Source organism: Saimiri boliviensis, chromosome 5, assembly GCF_048565385.1.
Source record: "Saimiri boliviensis isolate mSaiBol1 chromosome 5, mSaiBol1.pri, whole genome shotgun sequence".
In the NCBI taxonomy this organism is placed as follows: domain Eukaryota; kingdom Metazoa; phylum Chordata; class Mammalia; order Primates; family Cebidae; genus Saimiri; species Saimiri boliviensis.
In genome coordinates, this window is record NC_133453.1 from 28,076,469 (window position 1) to 28,088,767 (window position 12,299).

Here is a 12,299-nt window from a genome sequence, read left to right on the forward strand (position 1 = left end):
GAAGGAGATAAAGATTTATAAGGCATTAGCATTTAAATTGTGGCGAAAGTCATGGGAATGGATGAGATTTCCCAGGGAGATTGCAACATGAGAAGAGGATAAAGTGGAGAGCTAAGAAACACCAAAATGAGAAAGGAGATCAGAGGGAAGTATCAGCGAGGGAGCCAGGGGAGGAATACTAATACATGTTAGAGGGAAGTCGCTGAGGGTGATATCACACCAAAGCAGGAAAGAACTGCAAGAGAAAGGAGTGATCAATCATCTCATGCTATGAGTCGTCAAGAAAGATGGAGACTGAAAAAAATTCAGTAAATTCAGAGGATTGTGAGTGAGAAATACAAGTTAAAACAGTGTAAGATTTAATTTTAATAACGCCAAGTATCATCTAAGGTCTGTGAATAAACAGTTTATAGGAACAAAAAGTGCAAATATTTTGAAGGGCAATTGCCGATACATTTAAAAAGGCAGCATTTTCATTCTAAGTATTTTTGTAAAGAAACAATAAGAAATGAAGACATTCATTGCAGCATTGTTTCTGATAGCAACGATATCACAGTAGTTAAGAGCGCCTACTCTAGAGCCAGCCTGAGTTGAAACCTCAGTTCTGCTACTTATTAGCTCTGTGAACTTGGGCAAGTTACTTTTCTGTGACTCAGTTCCTTTATCTGTAAAATAGGGACAGTAAAAGAATTACTACTGTTAACAAGGTTGTTGCAGCCTGATTGGTTTCTTATTGTTACATAATAAAAAATCAGGGCAATTGAGGTAGCCATGATGTCAAACGCTGATTATCTCTTTGTGTTTTGAGCATTCCAAATCTTCTAGCTATTTTGAAATATACAATAAATTATTGTTAATTATAGATAGTCTATTGTGCTATCAAACACTGTAACTTAATCCTATCTAACTGTATCTTTGTACCCATTAGCCAACCTCTCTTCATCCCTCACTCAGCTGTTCCCATCCTCAAGGAACCACGAAGCTACCTCCCTGAAATAAACCTTTTTAGCTCCTACATATGAGTGAAAACGCAATATTTGTCTTTCTGTGCCTGGCCTATTTCACTTAACATAATGATTTCCAGTTTCATCCATGTTGCTGCAAATAATGTGACATTTTTTGTAGCCAAATAGTATTTCATTGTGTGTATATAAACCATATTTTCTTTATTCATTCATCTGTTGGTAGACACTAAGGTTGGTTCCATATCTTAGCTCTCGTGAATAGTGCTGCAATAAACATGGAGGTGCAGTTACTTCTTTGATGTACTGATTTTCTTTCCTTTGGGTAAAACCCAGTAGTGGAGTTGCTAGATTGTGTGGCAGTTCTATTTTTAGTTTTCATAAGGAACCTCTGTACTGTTTTTCTTGATGGCTATACTAATTTACATTCCCACCAACAGTGTTCAAGAGCTTCCTTTTCTACACATCCTCACCAGCATTTGTTGTTGTACAATCAGTTAGCCTACAGTACTTATTTTGCCTCATTGGTTTTTACAATAATTAAATGTGTAAATACCATAAAGTGCTCATTACAGTGCCTAGAACATAGCAAGAGTGAATTGTTTGTTAAAAGAATACACATAAAAGTAATCAAAATGCTCAATGGTGAGACTGATTAAAATAAATTATATATCCATTCACTGGGATACTATGCAACTGTGAAAAATTATGTAGTTAACTATTTAACAATCTGATGGACTATTAGAAAAAGTTATAAATTATATGAATAGAATGATTACATATTAGAATAAACAACATGTATCTATGTATTAGATATGTATGATAATTTTTAGAAAGAGACATACCAAGATGCTTATATGTAGATGGTTGGTTATGTGATTTTTTATTTTACTTTCAAATTTTTACACATTTAAAAATTTATGTATATTGAAAATATTATTTTTAAGATAAAAAAATTTTTAACATCTTCGAGGTCAGGATACAGAATAGCAAGTGATAATTATTCTTTGGCTAAACTTTTCTGTGAAAGGAAGTGGACTGAAAGCATAGGAGCTACAGCATATTTAAAACCAGTGGAGAAGCAGGATATGTAAAATGCTATACAGAGTCCTGCTACCTGGGAGGCTTCTGATAAACAAGAGTTGCTATTATTATTGTCACTAAAATGCCTTCAGGTCTCATAGACTTTAGGCACCAGCACAACTCTACCGAGTAACCAAGCAGAGGGAAATGAGAGAAGAAACTTTAAAAGTAAAGAGCATTCTACAAAGAGAACTCTCCTGGTAGAACATTCTGGACAGTGGTCCTGGACAGTGTGCTGGTGCTGAAAGTCTATGAGACCTGAAGACATTTTAATGCCAATAATAATAATAGCAACCCTCATTTATTAGAAACCTTCCAGATAGCAGGACTCTGTACAGCATTTTACATATCCTGCTTCTTCAATGGTTATAAATATGCTGGAGCTCCTATGCTTCCAGTCCACTTCCTTTCACAGACAAGTTTTGCGAAAGAATAATTATCACTTGCTGTTTCTATGTTCTCACCTCCTGGATGTAAAAAAATATATATATCATAAAAACAATATTTTCAATATATACAATTTTTAATGTGCAAAGATTTTAAAGTAAAAAAATAATAATTCATAATCCGGCCAGGTGTAGTGGCTCATGCCTATAATCCCAGCACCTCAGGAGGCTGAGGTGGGTGGGTCACTTGAGGTTCAGGTGTTTGAGACCAGCTTGGCTGACATGGCAGAAACCTGTCTCTACCAAAAATACAAAAATTAGCCTGACATTGTGGTGGGTGTCTATAATTCCAGCTACTCAGAAGGCTGAGGCAGGAGAATCATTTGAACCTGGGAGGCATAGGTTATAATGAGCTGAGATTGTGCCATTGCACTCCAGACTGGGTTACAGAGCGAGACTCCATTTCAAAAAACAAAAAAATGAAAAGCAAACACACACACAAACAAACAAAAAACAACCACTCATAATCCAACCATCTATATAGAAGCATCTTGGAATGTATTTTTCTAAAGTTATCATACATAACTAATACATAGGTACATATTGTTTATTCACATATGGAATCATTCTATTCGTATGATTTATAACTTTTTTCTAATTAATAATCTGTCAGTTTCTTTCCATATTGTTAAATAGTTAACTACATAATTTTCACAGTTGCATAGTATCCCAGTTCATGGATATATAATTTATTTTCATCAATCTCACCATTGAGCATTTTGATTATTCTTATCTGTATTCATTTAACAAATACTCAATTCACTCTTACTATGTGCCAGGCACTGAAATGAACACATTCTAGACAGTGCTTCAGGAGGTCAGGCCAGGCCCAGAGCTAATTATATATAGGGACTGCCTCAGGACCACAGAGAAGGTAAGACTCAAGGTACTGGACAATCTGTACCGTGACCAAGATACAAAAAAATATATATATATTTTTTTAAAGTGCTTTCTTTCCACCTGTTATTTGTACAAATTTGTTTTGGCATCTAATTATTTGGACTAAAAATGCTCTGGTTTATTTCTGATAGAGGCTATAAACTCCTAAAGGTTTATGAACTATATTAATCCTATAATGCTTCCTCTTCTGCTAATCATCTATGTATTCAACAAACTCTACTTGAGCAACTAAGGGCATGAGCAACATAAACCTACCATGATTACAAATCATTTCAAATTGCCACAGTTTTATAGGCTTACTTTAAAAAAAATGACCTATTTCGTTTGGAATTTCTGATTTCTTGGTTCTATTATGGAATAAAATTCTAAAAGTAATAGCATATAAAATCCCAAAAAAACCTGCTATTTTTACAGTCATGGCCCTGATAGGAACAAATTTTGGTGACCTTAGAACTTTACATATTTTAATAATTATATTTTGAAGGATACTTCTAAACCATGTATCATTAAATCAGAGCAGTAAGAAAGTGGAAGCTGCTATAATTGTAATCTATTTTTAAAAAACTCGAGATGAAAACACAACTTTAAAAAGCAAGTCACAGTATATTGTGCATATGCTTCAGAATAAAGATAAACACACCATTTAAAGAGTTACTTAAATTCAAATGTCATTTCTTTCAAGTTCTCTGTTAATGGCCCAACCAGTTAGCTATTGCCCTAAAATTTTAGACTTGGACAATTAGCCTGTTCAGGTTACTTAAACTTTCTAGATATTTAAATCTCCACATTTGAAAGAAACACAGCCATGTTATGTAAATAGACAGGTCTAGCAGTTTCAAAGTTAGGTAGACATAGAACATAGAAGAGGGAATTATCACTACATTAGTGATTTGCCAGAACTCCATAACTCAGCCCTGACTTCCCTGTTCCCTTTCTTCAGCCCTGATACCCCTCCACCCCATCCTACTCTATAGACAAACAAGCTCTCCAATCTAATTCTTATCAAGATAGAAACAAGGCCAGACCTGCTCTTCTAGATAAAATGCCTTGGCTTCTAACTGCCTGGCTGCTTATCTTTCATCTTGCAGTGTTAACCATAACCCCTTTCCTGACCTGCTCTACTTCTTGTTTTCAGATGAGCAGTAAGAACTAGGGGAAAAACGCGCTTAAATGAACAAGTTCACTCTCTCACATCCCTCTCCATTCCCTTTAAAGTCAGCTCAAAATATCTTTCCGAAATTGTTAGAAATCATGTTGTGTGCATTACATGTAACTTGATATGTTTCTAAATCTCTATTTTCCAACTTTTAACTCTTTCTATTCTATACTGCCAAATATATATTTTCCTAAAAATTAAGTTTTATGTTGTTATTTTTTGGTTGGGGGATTAGGTTTTCTGAGCAATAGCAGGTTTTGTAAGCATTTTTTTCTTTTTCCTCCTTTTTTTTCTCATTTGTTTGTCTAGATCTAAATAAGCTGAATCATCTTCTCACCTAAGCTGTTTGGTTTGGATACCTGAATTTTTGTGCTTTCATCCAAACAAAGCATTGCACTTCTCTTTGCTGAGCAGGTGAAAGTTAATGCAATATACACCTTGAACAGTCAGGCAACGTAGCTGCTAGATTTGGACTAGCTTGCTGTGTGGGGTTAGCCTTCTTTGACCCTCGTTCCTTACACATGAAGTAGCAAAAAGAAAAATAAGCTAGGTTTCTTCTGTATGTTAGAATCCTAAGAAACTCTATTGTCCTATATTTTGAAACAGCTGTTAAGTTGAATTGTGTGACATTACACAGGGTTCTGGTGTTGTAAACACCACGATCTGGTTTATGACACCTTTATTCCACATATACTCATGCACTTGAAACTGCATGTCCTTGGAAATATGGGAGTCTTTTCAAAAGAATTTGAGCTTCTTTTGAAAAAAAAAATTCTACTAATATAAGTTGTTTTTGGTAACTTTTACTTGTTAGCATTTAAAACTAAGTCTACATTACCCATCAGAAAATGATCTGATAGATACCTTGTTTTGATTCATGTCTTCCATTTTATTTTCTTAGCCTAAAAAAAGATCGAATCCAGAATTATACTACTTTTTTTCATTTTTCATTTTCATCTTGCAAATTAGAAATCTAATTGACCCTAAGAGACCAATGCTTTACCTGTCAAAGTATTATCAATATTGGAGAAATAGTATCACTGAATTTAATGTATAAATACATATGACATGCTTACCATGTATGAGGTATTTCTTTAGATACTAATGGGTGAAAAATAAATACTTGCCTTCAAAGAAATGATTTTATGCCAGAATAATGAACTGCAATATTTTGCCCTAATGTTGACATTCTTACAATATTAATGATTTCATTTTAAGAATACTACATTCTCAAAAGTTTTATCTCTCTCAGTATCCATAAACAAGGTTCTAAAGTTTATTTTATATCAAAACAATTTGTCTTCAAATGTTACTTTCCTTAAAGGAGATTTATACTTATTAGCAAGTTTCATGTTTCATGCCTTATCTTTTCTACAAAAGATCATAGGCAAGTAAATCTTTAAAGCTTGTTTCATTTATGATACTGCATCTTTCTCATGACTCTGTTAGAGCTGGGAACTCACAGAGGCAATTGAACTTGTTGCACTTGTAGTTGAAGGAGAGAGATTTATAATAACCTGTCATTTCTGAAAATTCTTAGTTGCCTATAGTCATAGTAATTTGTCCTTATATTTATAAGACACTGTTAGAACTGATCTACTTGTCTTAGAGACATGGAGGAAATTCATTTTCATTAGATCTTGTCTTGGTTAGGCATTTCGGTATTGTTTGGTTTGTTAGGTTTGTCTTCAACCTATAGCAGATCCTTAAATGACCATAAAGCAAGGGTTAGGTTTAAATAAATACAATTATTCAGTGTCAAACGATGGAGTATCTTTCAAGTCGAATGAAAACTTGTTAAGTACAGTTTAAATTATAGCAGTGGAATTGGGGAACAAATTATATGATGATACATAGATTTTATAGCCTTTCTACAAAGCCTTTAAATAAATGTTATTTAAAATTATTTTCTACTTGGAAAATGTTAAAACTATCTAGATAAATGTGCAAATGAAAGTATAAGAAAAAAACACAGACTAGAGCAAGCTACAAAGAGGGAGGGAGGGGTAAACAAACAGAAAGGAAAACTTTCAGCCTGAATTTGACTTGAGCATAAATTTGCTTTAAGAAGATAAATCTAAGGATTGGCTTGGGTCTGGGAAAGGAAAGTCTGGAAGTGGGAAGGCCAATTGGGCTTTCAGTCAGCCATTCGCACGTGAGAAAATGATAATATGAATTTGGTAACAGTGACAATGAGAGAATGAAGAAACCGTTATGAAAGATATTTTGAATGAAAAACAAAAGGCCAGGATATACTGATTTATTAAATCAGAAAAAGAAAGAAAGAGCTAAATCAAAGATGAAGTTTCAAGTCTGGGCAACAGAAAAATGGCAGTGGGGTGACATCGTGAAGTTGGAAAGCTGATATGAAGTGTCAGAAGAGAATTACATAAAGGTTCAGGGCTTGAAGAAATGAGATTTCTGACAGCTGTCTGTAAATTAGCAGAGCTACAGGCCTGGAACTCAAAGGAGAAGCTGGGGTTAGCAGTTCTGCTTTTTTTTAGAGCCTTTATCATAAAATTGTTTATGAAAATTATAGGAGTTTCCAAAGTTCACTAAGGCTAGTTTAGAGAAAAGAGCTGAAGTCAACAATAGTAGGTACAGAAATAACCACAGTTTGGGGATTTGTAAAGGAAGGGAAGGAGAAGAAAGTTGGAGGGCTACCACTGCTTAATTTCCATACTTATTCAAAAGCTAGTCATGAAGACAGCATGATATTGGTGTTATATCACCAATATTACACCAATAATATAAATTACAACAATAAGCCAATGGAACAGAATAAGACAATGGAACTGAATATTTTAAAAAATCTACACGCATATAGACAACTGATTTTTGAGTGTTTCAAGGGCAATTCAATGGAGAAAGGATAGTCTTTTTCAACAAAGGATGCTGGAATAATTGGATATCTATATCTCATAAAATGAATGTTGATTCTTATCTCATATGATGTATAAAAATTGACTATTAATGGTTCACAGACCTAACTACAGAGCCTAAAACTAAAATTTCTAAAAGGAAACATATTTTTTATCTTGAATTAGGCTGGAATTTCTTAGATATAATACCAAGAACATGATCAATCAGAGAAGAAAATAGTAAGATTTCATCAAAACTAAAAACATTTTTCTAAAAGATATTGTTAAAAAGAAAGTCGAAAACTGGAAGAAAAATATTTGAAAATCATATTCCTGACAAGGGGACTTGTCTTCAGAATAAAGTACTTTTAAACTCAATATAAGAAAACAAATACTCCAATTAAAAAAAACAACAAGCAAAAAACCTGGCAAAAGGTTTGAAGTTATTTGCCAGAGAAGGAATACACATGATGAACTACCACATGAAAAGAAGGTCAACATCACTAGTCATTAGAGAAATGCAAGTTAAAACCACAGTGAAATATCACTATGCATATATTAGAATGGCTAAAATTAAAATACTGACCATACCAAGCATTTATGTGGATATGAAGAAACTGAAACTCTCATACATTTGCTGATGGGAATGTAAAATGTACACCACTTTGGAAATCAGTTTGTCAATTTTTTAAAAGATATGCTACCATATGATCTATGCATTCCACCCAGTGGAAATGAAAGCATTTGTTCAGCAGAAAATTTACACACAAATGTTTACAGAAACTTTATATGCGATAATGCCAAACTAGAAATTTATTATACACAAATTTCCATCAAAGAGTAGACAGAATTGAAGGCCTGGACAAATTACACATTATACGATGAATTCAAATTAAACAGTAAAAGGAAGGAACTATTGATAACGGGAAATAACATGATGAATCCCCAAATAATTATGCTGAGTGAAAAAACCTAGACCAAAAAAGAGTGAATACTCTGTCATTTCATTTATGAGACTTCTAGAAAATGAAAACTGATCTATAGTGACAAAACAGATTAATGATTGCTTAGGGATGTAAACAGGGGATTGGGGACAGGGAGGAGAGAGTGATTACAGAGAGTCATGAGGAAACCTTTGGGGGTGATGGATATGTTCCCTATCTTGACTGTAGTCATGGTTTCATGGGTGTATAAATATATCAAAACATTAAATTGTATACTTTAAGTACCTTCAGTTTATTAGATGGTAACTATTTTTCAATAAATCTGTTAAAAATTAAACTCACTAAATCACCCCTCAATAGAAGCCCTAAAATAAAAATTTTAAAAGGCGGGGAAAAAGGAAGGGAAGCTACTGAAAGTTGTAAGAGACAAAAAGTTACCAATAATGATGCCGGTGTTTCCATTAAAATAACGTGACATGCAGATATCAAAAGTGAGAACTGAGAGAAGTACAAGGTCCTTGGCAAAGAGAAAGCCACGGACCATCCGTGGAAGTGTAGTAGGGTGACAGCCAGAATGTCAGAGGTGAAGGGAAGCTCTGCGAAACAGGGATGACGGCAGCGAGTTTAGACCACTTGTTTTAAGAAGCTCAGAAATGAAAATGAGAGAAGTAGGACAGTAGCTAGAGGGGACAGACAAGTAAACTAAAGCTTTTTGGTGAAGTTTGAAAGCAGAAAAAAGTAAAAGAGGAATGAAAAAGAAACTGAAGATTCCAGAGATGAAGGTAAGACATGTAGGAACAAGATTCTTGAGGAATTTGGAAGTGATGGGATCTAAGGCACAGGTGCCAGAGTGAGCCTTGGAAAGGAGGCATCTGTCATTGTTAACTCCTGACAGTCCTGAAAGGATGGCTTACAGAGCACTTGCCTGGATTACTTTAAACACTGAGGAATAAATATTATTTTGTCAGCAGACCTTTTTGGAAAACTTGGATAATCCAACATTCTGACATTTGTTAAAACTGATCTCTAGCAAAAGAAGACATATTAATCATCATCTCTAACCCTCCAAATGTGACTTTTCTCTGCTGCAATCTGCTGACCACAGACCATAGGTCTCTGTCCCAAGCCCAATGCACAACAGCACTTCTGCTTTGCTGATTGCAGCTTCTTGCTGTTTCAGAAAGATTACTCTGAGTCAGACATTTCACAAGGAAAAGAGGGCAGGAGAAGAGTCAGGGATAAACTCTGGGTTTATGTGTACAAGGTAATGAGAGAAATCTCCATGGAGAAACAAAACAACCATAACTAGAAGGCATTGCTAAAGCTTACAAAATAATGGAAAGGTTATGAGCTTTAGAATTAGACTTGGTCTCAAGTCCAGACTCCCCTTCCTACATATGCTATGTCCATTCATCTCTTTGCTTCATCCTTGCACTGGGTATACTCTTTATCTCACATGGCTGTTCAAAGAATTAAATAACCTGACAGATCTAAGTATATATTAGAACACAGGCAAGCAATATCAGGTAGCTATACTTATTATTTTAATGTGGATACATAGGTGTCCTTTATCCATAAAAATACCCACCAGGTATTGTAATGCCATGATTTGTGTACAGTGTATGTTCAATTATTGCCTGTCAACATGTCAGTGATTATTCTAGCAGTCCTTTTTGTACAAGAGTGGCAAACTGACTAAAGGTCAGATAACACATCAGCACGCAAGGATGAAGTAAAAATGCAAACAACTGGCCTTTCTCCACATCAGCAATGTTGCTTTCTCTTTGGTGCTTACTAGGACTTAATGCCACCATTCTCCTTCTTGTCACCAGTGAAAGTGAGTCAGTAACTGAGAGAGGTCCTGTGACCCTACAAGATGAATCCTTAAGGAAGAATCTCCAGTGGAACCCCTGAAGTGCAAGATATTTCTTAAGGCCGTAAAATAGGCCCAATCTTCCAGAGTATGATTATGCTTTTACATGTCTGAATATAAATCCTTATCCAAAAGTGAAATAAAGTAACTCAACTATTTTCTGAAATCAAAGAGAACAGAGCTTTTAAGTAAATTAATCCTTTAAAATGCATTCCCCATAGTACCTTGAGTCTACTTTGATTATAGTATTAGTCCCACTGCCGAATTATTATGGTTTTCTGATACATTTAAACTGAGGCCTTTTAGACTAACTTGTAGTGTATTTCAGGCATTCTCTGCCTAGCAATTTAAAGCCTCTAGAATGTGTGGGTTATATCTACTGTTCACTTATCAAGGCAAAAGAGAAATTTCTTGATCAATTCTTAGAATAAATCCATAAACTCAGTAATAAGATCTCTTTATCATGACTGGAAATTCAAATATCTAGTATGAATATATCCCAATGACCCTAACCATTAGTGATTTGATGGTAGGTAGGTCAGCTTGTCTCAAGTTTGACACTACAATCAAGAATTAGTTCAAGTGCAAAAATGGAATGTGGTCTTAGTTATCAGGATACACTTGCTAAAGATAGTACACTTCTCGCCCATCTGATCCTCCTGGTGGCAGTTCACTGCATACTGAGTCCTATGACTTAAGAGCTATAAAGGGTCTGGCATGAGTTTTTTTCCTGCTTTATATCATGGCTAGAATTCGTTGATAACCCAATCCTTGGCTATGGTTTGGCTCTAAGCACTGCTAAATTAATTCATATATTACTTCTGAAGAATCTGCCACAAATATTTTTTTCATTTTCTAGGTCTTTAGAGAGTATATGATTGGGCAGGATATCATTGAAGCAAATATATGCTTTGAGTTGAAAGAGGGAAGAGCATGCACCATGAGTCAAAACTTACAAAAACTGTCCAAACTTAAACTAAGCTAATAATGCAAAGTTAACTTTGAGAAGTTAGTATTGTAAAGTTAATTTGGCACATGTTTAATGATACACATTATTGTGCTACATGGTAATTAGGCATAAATGGTAAGCAATTAATATATATGACTAAAGTTCGAAGTTTTACAAGCCAAACCAAGTTCAAATTGATCATTTCTTCTTGCTTTGTTAATTTTCTATTTTCTATAAACAGCATTAATGTTGACAGCTTCTCTGATACTTTGCCTTAGGAATCTCAGCAGAAAATTATTGTACTGTTTTAAAAATGTACTTGAAATCACTCATTCATTACAGGTTTGTGGTGTTTAACCAACCCATGCTGACTGCATAGATACTTAGAAAGTTTTAAAGGGATGCTGAATTAAATCGCTATGGAGTGTAGATCTATGCTCTACTCTTCCCCTGCTTTGTAGCCTGAGTGACTAAAATATTAATATATGGACCCCATACACAGAGCTTCCTCACTGTCTGACTTCCAAGCAGGCAGAGAAGAGAGTGCAGAAAGTGAAGGGGGTATGCATTCTTCAGGCTTCATTCCTGTGGAGTCTCAAGAGGTTCTGCTCTGTCCAAGTACCTTTCGTGTCTCTGGGTTCCAGTAACCATCCCATCCCCATTGCTCCTTCAGGCCTAAGGGTTATGTAGAAACCTCCTATCACACTGGTACACTGCACTGGCCTGAAGTTTCCTTCTACTCAGCTCATAAAAGGGACATTCAACTCTTCTCATAGTTTTCTAATGTGAATATACTGTTTGTGTCCGACTTGGACCCTGACTGATTCTAAAGGTATGATTTACCCATAAGCATTTATTTTGTCACGGTTAACAAAAAGCAACGTTATTGTAACATCCCAGTATTTCTTGTTTTGCATGTGTTGTATTTTATCAGTCTTGGTGTGTGGAATGTAGTAGGCACTGAATATCTGCTTTTTGAAAGAATGCATGAATCTATGTAATGTATGATATTTCCTGAATTACAGTTTTCAACATCAACAGTTTTCCAGTAAGACAATTAGTCATCAAGTCATAAATTGTATTTAGATAAAGAATATTTATTTGCCATGGTTGCAGGGTCACCTT

General features: G+C 34.8%; 1 protein-coding gene across 9 annotated transcripts in view; it reads left to right on the plus strand.

Annotated features, from left to right (window-relative positions):
• Nucleotides 1-12,299, plus strand: part of IKZF2 (IKAROS family zinc finger 2) — a 229,016-nt gene that overhangs the window by 179,502 nt on the left and 37,215 nt on the right. The window lies entirely within an intron of this gene.